The following is a 13406-nucleotide window of genomic DNA, read 5'->3' on the forward strand; positions in this document are numbered from 1 at the left end:
GCCCATTACCCAGAGCACCTCCCCCTACAAGACTTGGGCTAGAACCTCTGTGATCTCCTAAAATGTGTTTTACTGAAATGGTCTTCTCCTGAAATGTTCATTGGCAATAAGGGATGCTGCAGGCCATCAGGTAGAGTTGTAAGGGAGAGATTGGTATTGAGCACACAGAGAGGCCAGGGTTACCGGATGGGGTTCTGGAGCTTGTCAACCAGCAGCCTGTCCCTGGCCTGCATTCCTGAGCCACTGCTGCCACACTGTATTGTGTCCTTTGTAAACCTGCTGCTCTTTGTCCAGTTTCACCCATCCTACTACACAGATCCAAGCTTGCTCCATGTCAGATGCCCTAGGTAGCAGGATCTGGGTAAAGGCAAACCTCAGCTGGGAAGCCCTGGAGAACGGGCTGAGACAAGGGGTTGTGAGACTGTCTGGGTTGCTTTGTTTTGAATCTTTGTTTCTAAATTAATAAAGAGAACCCTGAGCAAAGGAGTGGTGCTGTGCCATTGTTAGGGCATGATTTCACCATCCCCCCCCCCCGCTCTTGGGTCAGCCCACCCACTTAAACTTCCATTTCTTCCCTACTGATCAATACCAAATCAGCAATCACTTGCTGCCCAGTAGTTTCCATGAACCTGGGAAATGAGAAATTGTCCTCAACAAACTGGGAATTTCCTGAATCCTCTGTGCTTTATTAAACTAATTGGCCAACACATGCCTGGGAATACAGATGAAAGCTCCTTTCAGCATGTGCCCTGCATAAAACCTCCTGATGGTACCTGAAGATGCTGACCAGCACACAAGGGTTAATAACTTTTCTGGTTTACTCCATCACTCATACAGAAAAACTGTCTCCAAATGAAAATGGCAAAAATGACCTGTCCTCCTCACAAAATGTACCTCATTTCAGTGTTTTCCTCCTTTGTTTGGAATTGTTTTGTAACAGGGTGTTTGATTTCTGTTTTCTTTCAGGTTCACCTATCCTAATAACAGGTTCAGACTTTAACCTTCTGATTTTGTTAAACAGTTTTTTTAAAAGGACAAACCGAAATATATGAATGAATAAATCTAACCTTTCCATCACTAAAACCAGTTGGAAATGATAAAGTGCAAAAGCTCTGCTTTGTGATAAACAATTATTTTGTACCCTAGAGCAATTCTGGACATGACTGAGCTTTCCCTCTTCTAAGGCAAATGCTATTTTGTAATAGAAGATTTTTTTAAATCTCAATAGCTACACATTACGTAAACCAACTATAGAATGGGCAGCGGGCACTTTCTGTTTTGCTTGTAAATACGGTCCCATGCAGTCACCTAGAGATCAGCTGCGGCAGAAGTTCCATCAGTAACATAGCACTAAATCAGAAGGTAAAGACTCCTAATCCATAGGGTCCCAGTGTTCTTGCTCTCTCTAAATGTTATTGCCATATTTCCTGTGCTCCTTCCTGGAAGTTTGACATCTAGAATATGGTACCCTTTGAAATGACATTAGTGTCATGGGTCACAGGGGTCTGTGGGTATTCTGGAGGCATCCAGAATGGGCAGCAGATGTGTGAGCTAATTCCTACCCAGAGCCGCCATGTAACATTTAGGTACAGCTCATAACACAAACTCCAACATTGTTAACAATCATCAGAAAACAAAACCTGCCATGCCAGATCAGACTAATGATCCCTCTACTCCAGGATCCTGGATTGTGCCTTGAAGCATGGGAGTTATTAAAAAAAAGCCCTACTTACTTCAGCTACTATTTTATTATTCATATCAATTACTAATGCTTGTGACTAGCTCACCCTCCGCCTGTGCCTGGAGCCCTGAAAGTTAGGAGACTCCCAGTCTAACTGTACTTGTACCAGCGAGTGGAGACACTTCTCTGCCTCCAATGGTAAAGGCCTGATCCAAAGAGAGTATTGACCACATGTGCCTTGCTGATAATCACAGTGCTGCTGCCAGCACCCAGTTACATGGCCCCTCACTTTTATTTGTCACACTTAATGGTGATTCTCTTCAGCATGGCATTACCTTTTCAGGTACCTAAAAGGTTTCTGTGGTACTGGTTTATTGAAAGAAGCTGTGGTAATTGGAGATAGATAGAGCATTAAAACTAGTAAGTAACATGTTATAAATCACCAAAGCTGCTGGATATTTAACAGCCCACTAATAAATATCCCCTGCAAAGCTCTGCAAACCTGCTTCAATAAATATTTGATGCACCAATTGCTGTAAAGATATTTTGTTTCTTTTAATTTTGAAGACGCTCCCTGAATGTGATTGCAAATAGGAAGAAAACCCTAAGTGAATTCAAACTGAAATAAACAAAGAGACAGCTAGCATGCTACATTTTAATAACTTAATTTATGTTATTCCCACCCAGCAAAGATACTCGGAGCCCTTCACAGACAATTAACACTATCACATCAAAGACACAAAACCATATGCGCACCTAAAAAAAGTCGGCATTAACAGAGGAGATGTAACACTCTACTGGGAATACCCAGAGCTGTAAGCCACTGTCACCTGTCTGCCTCAGCAAGAGTGAGTTTTGCTTACAATTAAGACTGTGTGTCAGCTCCCACAACACCAGTCTGTCTTCCTCACCTGCAAACTCCTCAAGGCTCCCCCGGCCCAGACCTCACCTAGCAGTTAATCATTGGACTTCAGCACCCACGCTCCTCAGAGATGTTTCTCTGCAATGCACAACCTCTACCATTGTGCATTCACAGAAGATAGTAAGTTTGATGCTCTGTTAAAAAGTCGGACATCACAGCTGATTATCTGCAGGTAAATACCCTTTCCCTTTGTTCAAGATGGTTTCTTTTACACACACACCCCTCCACTCCCCCCGTTTCCTTTCCAGCTTTTCACTGACATGCCTGGCCAGTACCTATCACAGAGATCAAATCACTTGGTTCCTTTGTCTCTTGAGGTGAAGGATAAAGATGGAGTCTCTCTCTGCTCCTTATATCCCTAAAGAGATGTCTGTCTTACAAGCCAGAAAGGCCTCCTGGAGACTCAGTCTCTGTGTCTCTCTGGCATGCAGGAGCCATGTTAATTTTGTCTCTGGAGTTCAGGAACAGGAAGGATAATCCCCACTGGTTTAGCTCAATAACTGTTTACTGCCAATATGTAAATGGAGGTAAACCCACATTCCTTTGTCTAGGACAAGCCTGTTTATCACCTTTATCTAGATTGCGCTGTCTTGCCTTAAACATCATTCAGACAGAATTCATAGCATCACATATAAAGTCAACACATGCATTTTACCATTATATTAATAACCTGTGTGTTATTAGCTTTCATATGATACCTCACAAGGCATATTTTGTTCAAATATCACTGCAGTAGTGTGTGGAGTGTGAATACAGGCGCCACGGGTCACAGGAGGTCTGACCGAGATTGATGTTGAAGAGAATGTAAGTGTTTCTGGTGATTTTTGAAAGCGGGGATTGGATGTGATGAGGCAGAACATCCTGTGTCCTACACACCCTGCAATGAAACACATTCCAAAGTGCCAAGCATAATGTCACCTTATCTTGGTTAAAGTTATTCCATCTAGTAATATCACAGGAATTATGACAATATGTTGTTCTACAGGAAAGTACATGACAGAGCTATTTGTTAAGACCTGGCAGATGCCACTCTCGACACAGCAGATGGCAGAGATAAAAACACAATGCAGGGAACAGGTTGATAAAGACATTTCAGTCATTACACTTTCACTTTACAATTACACTCGACTGCAAGATACAATTGAAATGCATGGTTCTGTCACTCTCGAGCAGGAGGAACTTGCTTATCTGTGGAAAATCACTCTGGTGTAACAATTAACTTCATACATATTATTAATCAATATAATTCATCTCCTGTCCACAGGAGCAGGAAGAGACAGCCAGCAGAGACACCTGAAATTTTCACCGGGAGCAGCGCTAACAGGTCGTCCTCTTCTTCCCTCAGTGGGAAAGAGACAATCATCTGTCATCAGTAGTGAAAAGCCAAGGTCAGGGATAGTAACAAACACACGCATCTGTGATGACTCTCTTTCACATTCCCGCACTGAGGGGCATCGACCGAGTTACAGTCACTCTCTCACTCACTGGTCTCCCATCTTCAGCTTTCTCGGGGTTCTTAATGGATTTGGTGCTGGTGGAAGATATAAGCAGACAGCCCTCAGGACTGACATCTGAACCCTGAAACACACACAGCAGGGCGCAGCCATGCCAGCTTCTCCCATGCTCATCTCCATCAATAAGCCTGATCCCTGCCAGAGAAGGACCACTGCTAAGCGTGAGAGGGGACACCTCGGCCTCTTTGCTGAGGTGGCCAACACTGGGGACAGGCAATTCAGGCTGATGGTGAAGCTGAATTTGGTATTGAGGATCTCTGTCCACTGGGAATGGAATTCAGATTCCCATTTCAGTTCACACCGGCTATTGGTCACTACTGACCTGGAACTGGTGACTCTGTGGAACTCGTTGCCAGGGGTTGTTGCAAAGACTAAAACTGTAACTGGGTTCAAAAAAGAATTAGCGAAATTCATGAAGGATAAGTACATCAGTGGCTATTAACCAAGATGGGCAGAGATGCAACCCCATACCCTGGGTGTCCCTAAACCTCTGACTGCCAGATCCTGGGACTGGACAATAGGGGATGGATCACTTGATGATTTCCCTGTTCTGTTCACTTCCTTTGAACATCTAGCACTGGAAACTGTCGGAAGACGGATACTGGGCTGGATGGACCATTGATCTGACCACCCAATATGGCAGTTCTTATGTTTTCATGACCCTGAGATGAAAATACCCAGTGCATCTCTGCACAAAAGAGTTGCCTGCATAGCTGTGAGAATCATCAGAGGCAGAGTCCCTCCGTTGGAGACCATCACAGCATTGATATCAAATCAAAACATCTTGCTATGGTGTTTTCAGACTGACTCATCAGATCCCATTCCTGCCTAAAAAGCAGCTCCTGGAAATAGTGAGTCAAACGCAGTGAAGAGTTTCTCCAGGCAGCTGCACTAGATACAAAGAAATCTCAAGCAGCATACCTAGGCCTGGCAGGATGACAAGGGGTTGAGAAAGAGGCCCCCACAAGAGTGTATTACGAGGGCACGTAATTTACTGGATGAGGTCACCACTTTCCAGCTCCAATTCCTGCCTCCTGCAGTGCCCAATACTTGATGCTGCTGTGGAAAAAATGTATATCTACAGCAGCAGACCAATGGTCCATACCTGTGCAAAGAGAAAATAATCCGGTACTGGCCTGTGTAACAGTCATCTTAAACCCAGAAGCCTGAGACACATGTGCCCTTAACTTCACAGCTGCAAATGTTATTGGTCATAAAATCATTCACATTTTAAAATCTGACTTAATATCTCATGATATTTTGATTTAAAAATGTGAACGATACAAAATAAACATGGCACACATTAAATGGGTTAAATGTCATGGTAAACAGGAACTCATCATCCAGTGGGAGTGCTTCTAGGGGGGTCCAGTAGGGTTTAGTTCCTGGCCTTACGCTATTTAACAGTTTGCCAGAAGCAGCAGCACAGTCAGGGTGATTGTTGTGGGCGAGATTAGATAAGGCCCTACATGCTGTTTGGAAATACCTTATTATGCATGGGGTGGGAAAGGGTAGGCTGCTTCTCTCTAATATAAATTCCAACTAAACCTAATCCATCTGATGTAATTTTGCCACTGAACAGTTCAAGTAATTTACAAGTCCCTTCTTGGGATTATATATTTGGGGCATCTGTTTAGTTTTTATTACTTCTGGCCTTGGCTTCAGTACTCCTTCACAGATCAAATAACTGCTTCCCCCATTCACTAATTCAAACAGCTGGTTATTACTCACCAAGCTCCTGGTATAATCACCAGGGGAAGAATTATAAATAAATGTGTACAAGCAAACAGATGCTGTCATTTTAAAAATCAATCCATCTAGTAAAAATGTCCCACTTAGGACTTAACTACTAAATTGCTGAGCATGTGTTGATGTCATTTTAATAAAATCCAAAACTAATGGCAGAGTTTTCTTGATTAATTCAAATTAGTAAATGAGGAAAGTGTTATAAAGGAAAAGATGGCTACAAATAACAAGCCAAATCCTGAGGGTGCTGAACACCTGCTATTCCCGATGAAGCCAATGGGACTGTAGGTGAAGAGCCATCCTCAGACATTTGGCCCAATTTATCATTTTCAACACCTGACTAGTAATTTAACATGGCTCCCTGCCTCTGGCTCCCAGTAATCCATGGCTGACAAAGGAACTGAAAACAAGGTGTTTACTGGCTCTTTATTTTCTTCAAAGCCCTGGCTGGGATGATTTAGTTGGGGTTGGTCCTGCTTTGAGCAGTGGGTTGGACTAGATACCTCCTGAGGTCCCTTCCAACCCTCATCTTCTGTGATTCTTTTTCAACCTATTACTCCTTTTTAAAAACTAAATACTTTCCACATGAATTACAGCACAAGTGGAACATGAAATTCCTGGAGAATGAAGGTGTAGAATTAATAAAGTGCCAGGAGCAGCAGTGAAAGGTTCCTCTTGCTGACTCCCTGATCATCTTCAGCCCTGTTTCACGAGCACTACTTCCTGGGGCAGGAGGGCAAGTCAGTTTCCATGACCCATTAAAACTTTAGCTCCTGTGCTGAAAATCGTAGCAGCACATGTGGTGGTGACACTGGTCTTCAAGGAATTGGAACAGTCCCATAACTGATTTCCACAGGCTACCTGGCAACCATCAAATGGTAATAATCTTTGTTCACTGGTAACACGGGGTAGATTGGTGTCAGTGGCTTAGAAGTGAAAGACTCCACATACAATTCACTCTCATGGATCCACAACGACAAGCTCTCAGTATGGCCAACAGCTGACACAGCAAACATTTCAGTTCGCTATCAGATGGCAAGACTTTATGACTCAACCTTCACAAATACATTTGCTTCCACCAACGTCATTCTGAACCAGACCATTAGCTGTAGGACAACACTGCAAGCTGTTAATAATGTTAATTCTAAACCAAGGGCCAACATATTACAGCAAAAAAGACACATGCCTAAAAATCTGCTTTTTTATCATATTTAACTGAAAGAGACGTAGTCAAGTACATGAATATGTCAGGATATTCTACTATTCAAATCATTGTGCCACAATATAGCCATTTGCTATAAGTAAATCCCCATCCACCATATGCCCAGCATGGCATATCTGTACCTTTCCCTTCTCTCTTATTGATATGCATCAATACACTTTAATCAGTTTAAATCTGTGCCAGACTGGCTCTTCACTTACAGAACTTATCAACTCTCCAAGGTTTTATACCATAATATTCTTCCAGAGACTGTGTGTATAGAACATGGCGTTATTTGGCAATGGAAAACAGGAAATCCAAACCTTTCTAATGTAACCTGCAATTTGTGGAGAGATTTCTGAGAATAATATTTAAACTTTGGGAAACAATGACTGAATGAGAATCAGATTTATTTTTCTCTCAACTTCAAGAGATTTAAAAGTTCATTTAGATGGCACAAACAATAAGAAAATTCATCAAAGTAAAGTGTCACATCTGTTTACATCATAATTATCAAATATTGACACATGTGGCTTAACAAGATAAGTGTCCCTTTCCAAGACAACGAATTTTCTCATGGCAGCCTGCATACAAAGTATCAGCACACATTTAACATTCAGTGACTGAGAAGGAACAGCCAATTCTAGATAAATGGGCCAGAATAAGGAAAACAGCAAAAGCTTCAATCCTGTTGAGGAGACTCAGAGATAGAGAGAAAGGAGAGACCAAGAATGGACCACCAGAACAAAGAAGTGAAGTGAATCTACACAGTACTGAAAACAAGAGATCGGTTTGCATTGGGCTTTACAAATGGACAGGAAGCCAGTCAAGGTAGCACAGAAGGGGGAGTGGTTGACAACTCTGTGAAGGCTGGTTCACAGACAAGCAAAGAAAACCCAATGAGGAGATGGTTGCAGAGAGTTGTCAGGGCAGGGCATTTTCAGGAAGAATGTGTGACTGAGTGAGTTTGTTGGCAAGGAGAATAAGTAAATCCGAGGAGGGGTCTCTATGTGGGCTCGCTCCCAGTCAGACAAAGGTATTGTTCTATTGCTAAGTGTGTGGTATCTGTCCTGGGTTTATTGCCGTAAGAAAGGGGTTGGCATTTATGCAGAGGCATGTCACTCTGGATTTGGGCTCGCCTTTACCAATCCCTGGGTTACCCCTACCTGACACGAGATATCTATTTATCTATCTTAGGGTTTTGTACTGGTGCTGATATATGAGCAATTCCCTTATTAATTAGATCAGTGGTTCTCAAAGTGGGGGGTTCAATATGGATCAAGGGGGGGCAGAGCTGGGGACAGAGCTGGTCCAGCTCCACGCTCCCTGGAGACAGAAGCAGCCACCGCCGCCCACCTCCTGCAGCAGCAGCGGCCCCCTGCCACTGCCAGGCATGCTCACTGCGCTGCTGCTGCCCTTGCATTGCTGCTGCAGCTGCTGCCCCAGCTCCCCACTTCCAGCGCTGCTGCTGGTGCTCACTGCTCCCTGCAATGCTGCTGCCATGCTCCCTGCTTCGTAGGCCGTTTTTTTTCTGAAAAGGGTGAGTTCAGGGGAAGAGGGGCTGCGATTGTTAGACCTACAGCACGGGAAGCGCCCCCCTAACAATCGCACCTCCCCGTTCCCCCGAACCTCCCCCTTTCAGGGAAAAAACAGGGGCTACAGCCTGGGAAGCACCCCCATTTTTTCTGAAAGGATCCCCCTCTTTCAGAAGGGGAAAAGGGGGGCGCAATTCAGGGAAGGGGGGCACGATTGTTAGACAAAAGTCCATGGGGGGGCTCCATTTTAAAAGTTTGAGAACCACTGAATTATATTACCATAGAAAGGTACCTAGCAGACCTTGCTTAATTGCTGCATGAGGCGGTCTCCAATCCAAAAATATCTAAGCCTCTCAGCATTCATCCGTAGTCTTTATAAATATATTAACCCATTTTTAAAACAAAAAACGGTTCAAAGTGCAGAAGAGCAATCTTCTTCACACCATCGCTCTATCCCACCACTACCACTCGCAGGAGGAATTCAGTCAGAGGTGACCTGTGTCTCACTTACAGACTCCCCTTTAATGTCAGTGGTCTTGGCGAGAGTGCAACTACTACCCTCCAGGAGACTTGGTGACAGAAGGCACCACTGCACTGTTGGGGTGGAAATGACCTTTGTCCAGATAGAAGTTTGCAGTCATAGATTCTAAGGCCTGAAGGGCCACTGTGATCACCTAGTCTGACTTCCTATATGACACAGGCCATACAGCTTCCCCAACATAATTTGTTTGAACAAGAACATCGCTTTTACAAAAACATCCAATCTTGATTTTAAAATTGCCACTGTTGGAACAATTTACCAAGTGTTGTGGATTCACTAATGATTAATTACCCTCACTGTTAAAAATGTACACCTTATTTCCAGTCTGAATTTGTCTAATTTCAACATCCAGCCACGGGATTTTGTTACACTCTTGTCTGTTTGAATGAAGAACTCATTTTCAAATATTTGTTCCCCAGCTCAGCACATATACCATGTATTGAAGTCACCTCTTAACCTTCTCTTTAGATTAAGCTCTTTAGTGAGTTCCTGAATCAATCGCTATAAGGCATGTTTTCCAATCCTTTAATTATTCTTGTAGCTGTTCCTTGAACCTTTTCAAATTTACCAACATCCTTCTTGAATTTTGGGCACCAGAACTGGACACAGTATTCCTGGTTGCACCAGTGCCAAATACAGACATAATTTAATCTATTCTACTCAAGATTCTCCTGTTTATGCATCTGAGGATCACATTAGCTCTTTTTGCCAGAGTATCACACTAGAAGCTCATGTTCAGCTGATTGTCCACCATGATCTCCAGTCTTTTTCAAGTCACTGCTTCCCAGGATAAAGTCCCCCAATCCTGTTAATATGGCCTACATTATTTGTAGTTAGAGCATTATACTTTGCATATGGATGTAGATGTAGTTTATGAGTAGTTAAGGCTTCCCTACTGGTTCTTTTATTTCTCTCTCCAGATGTTCAGTTTGCTTTTGCTTTATTCAAATGGGCCAGTTCTGTGCATGATGAATTTTAAGAGAATATAATCAAAGATTCTGGAGGAAACAGAACATATCATGAAAATCCTGTCAGAAAAGTTATCATAAAATTAATGCAAGAAGAAGACTGGTAATCTCCATATTAGCTGCTAAGACTGAAGAAAGTAAGAGAAAAAAAGAAGAAAAAGAGGCATTAAAGGAAAAAAAAAAGACCTGCGTCTCCGAAATGCTACGAGGAGTCACAGTCCTTTAGCAACATCACGTTCTTTTTGTCCTGTGTCTGAAAGCCTTAATGAGGATCCAAGAAGGTGCTTGGTAGATAAATGCTGTACATTGCGCAACTTTCAACTCCTCTCTCTCAAGCAACATCACATAATGATTCTCAGTTTTGTCAGAAAGTTTCCTCAGCATGTTCAGATTCTGCTTAAGTGACAAATGAATAAGAGCAAGGACCTGACTCAGAAAAAATTGTATCAGAAGATACAGGTGTCTTGAAGAAAATGAGAATGAGGCAGATGAATCCCAATATTGTGCTCTGCCCAGCAACTAGTGTCTCTGTCCCTGCACTCTTACATTATGACCAGTAATTATGGATGGATTTCTTCAGCATATAAGGTTGGGTTACATTACAGACTGGGCCGTTTTTTAAATCAATTGTCAGCTCCAGCTCCATCGCAAACCCCCCTCCAATATTAGTTGAACAGCATTTACCCCTCTGTTTTTCAAGTTGTGTTCAATGCCAAATGTGGAAAGTGTCGACACTCATATCAGTTTCCATAACATAAATGAGTCAAAGGGGATTCTTTTAATCTTTTTCACATATCTCGTTTCAACTGCTGGTGTGGCAAATAATCACTGTGCTGAAATTATGGTGAATTGTGATCTAGGGATTCTGCTTAGAAATAAAATATCGTTCAATGTTCTTTTACTATACCAGCAAAGCATTCCCCACTATGTTACAAAAGTCAGTCCTATATTTAATGAGATTAACCATGGAAAACTGTAAACTCCACTCTTTAATCTGTGCTGTAGTTTATGCCCCATTATTTAAAATACAAAGAGCCTGCTTCTTATGCAACGTACTGTTTTTGAGCTATGCCACATTTTAGAGGCAAGCTATATTCAGCTCTTATTTGGTAAACACTTGATTTTCCCAAACAGCAACTTTGCATAGATTAGAATGAATACAAAGTAAAAACTTTTTTATATTTTTTGTTGTATATATTTTCTAAACCATTTCATATCTATAGATGATGACGACGAAGAAACAAAGATTTCATATGTATTTCAATTGAATGTGCTTCAGTGAACTATCCAATGGAGCAAAGATGCTTGTGATCAGAGATGGGGAACCTTGGGAGAGGAATATAGATAGATCCAGTCACTTTAGCTTCCAGTGCATCTTGTGGGACCAAAATCCCCACTCATTCTTTATGAGAGCATAAATGGTGCAGAAAACTCTTTCAGGGGGGCCTGATGGAGTGTTTCTCCTATTCTGGTGCATCTCCTGGTTTTTCTATGGCAGGATGAGATCCAGCCATTAGTTATTAAAGACCAAAGGTTCAAGCTTGTTATATATTTTTCAGCTTCAGCTTTCCTGTGAGAGGAGCGAACAGCTCATTGTTGCTACATCATAATTTTGTGTTCAGCATCCTTCCACAAAGCCTAAAAACCTGTTCTGCTGTGTTTTTACAGATTAATGGCCAATTTTGCAGCTTTCAGAAACTGGATGTGCACTCCAGCAGTATGGCTAAAAACAAATAGTTCTGGGCAAAACCTATCATTAAAACTTTATTTTATCTAAAAATAAAAAAATGAAAATAATCCTTACTTAGTATTTTTAATCCATTTTGACTGTTAAATGCTACCAACCTGAACAAGTTGGTTTTCACACAAAATTGAAGCTCTCAAACATAATTTGTAAAGGACTATGTAACATGTCTAATAGATAGAGCAAAAATTATGCTCCTAAATATTTCTACCTAGCTTTCCATGTAGCTGTGGAGTAGGAATCGATAAGCCTCTACATGGTTGGTGTAAACTATCACACTCAAAAGAGCTCTTACCCTCATGGGCGCCAGGGTTGTATAATTTTTGGTGGTGCCAGGAGTGGCTCTGGCCAGCGTGCTGGGCCCACATGGGAGATGGGCAGGGGGAAGGGAAATTGGATTTGGAAGCATGGATACAAGTCTTTCCCTTCCATGCACACTGATGTAGGAGTAGGGTTTATTAGTGCATTTGGTTAATTATTGGGTTTGTCTTGTATATCTCTGATACTATTTCCTAATGAAGTATTTAAATCTGTAGTGTATTAACTTTTTAGCAATACAAGGGTGTTTACAGCTAACTGCAGTGCAGTGGAACACAACTAAATCTGTTATATTCAGAACAATACATGTGTCATTTATCAATATGGATCTTCGATTTGCAGCTTGTGTTACTTGATGGTGGAATATGCGAGAACCAGGACCCTTTTTTAAGGATAACAGGTGGCGAGTTATATGGACTTGTGGTGCCTCAGCTCCACCAATATTGAGGATGGTGGGCCCGGCTCCACCAATATTTCTATGCTGCTGGGGGGCCAGCCGCAGAGCCTCCAGTGGCGCTCGGCCATGCAGGTGCAGAGCGCAGTGGCCCCAGCGCCCAGGGCAGCCCTGCCGTTCTGCCTTCCTCCCCCCGGCACACTCAGCGGCTGGCCAGGAGCCGCTCTGGTGCTGGCCCTGCCCCCATGCCAGTGATTTTTTTAAATAAATCATGAAGTGAGGAGGTGCTGGAAGACTAGTATACAACAAACTCAGCACCAATCTTCAAAATAAGAAGGAAAAGAGATCCTATTCAGTACTCTTCTGTAAATCTTTAGTGAAATAGAAAATATATTTTCTTTTTTAAAAAAAATCACTAACCATCTGAAGGGTAACAGCCATGAGACATAAATAGTACTGGAGGATTATAAAATATAAATCTTGCCAGACAAATGTGATTTCTCTTTTCTGACAGAATTACAAAAAGTAATGGTTGACGGGATCTCAGTAAATGTAATATATTTGGATTTAGTATAAAGCATTTGAGACTGAGTCTTGTCAAATCTTAACGAGAAAAAAATAATTGGAATCAGCTTGGATATTTCACAATCATGAATACTGAAAACTTATAATAAACAAAGGGAAATAATAAATGATCATGTATGAAATATGGAGCAGTTATCTAATGAGTCTACAAGGATGAAAGCTAGGTCTCATTTTGTTTAACATTTTCACTGATGATCTGGAAGAGGAAGAAATCAGTACCTTAGTAAAAGATATATTGGGATAGCTGCAAATACAGT

This window comes from Emydura macquarii, unplaced genomic scaffold (assembly GCF_026122565.2).
Source record: "Emydura macquarii macquarii isolate MOO-44397 ecotype Brisbane River unplaced genomic scaffold, CSIRO-AGI_Emac_v2 contig_3390, whole genome shotgun sequence".
Classification (NCBI taxonomy): Eukaryota; Metazoa; Chordata; order Testudines; family Chelidae; genus Emydura; species Emydura macquarii.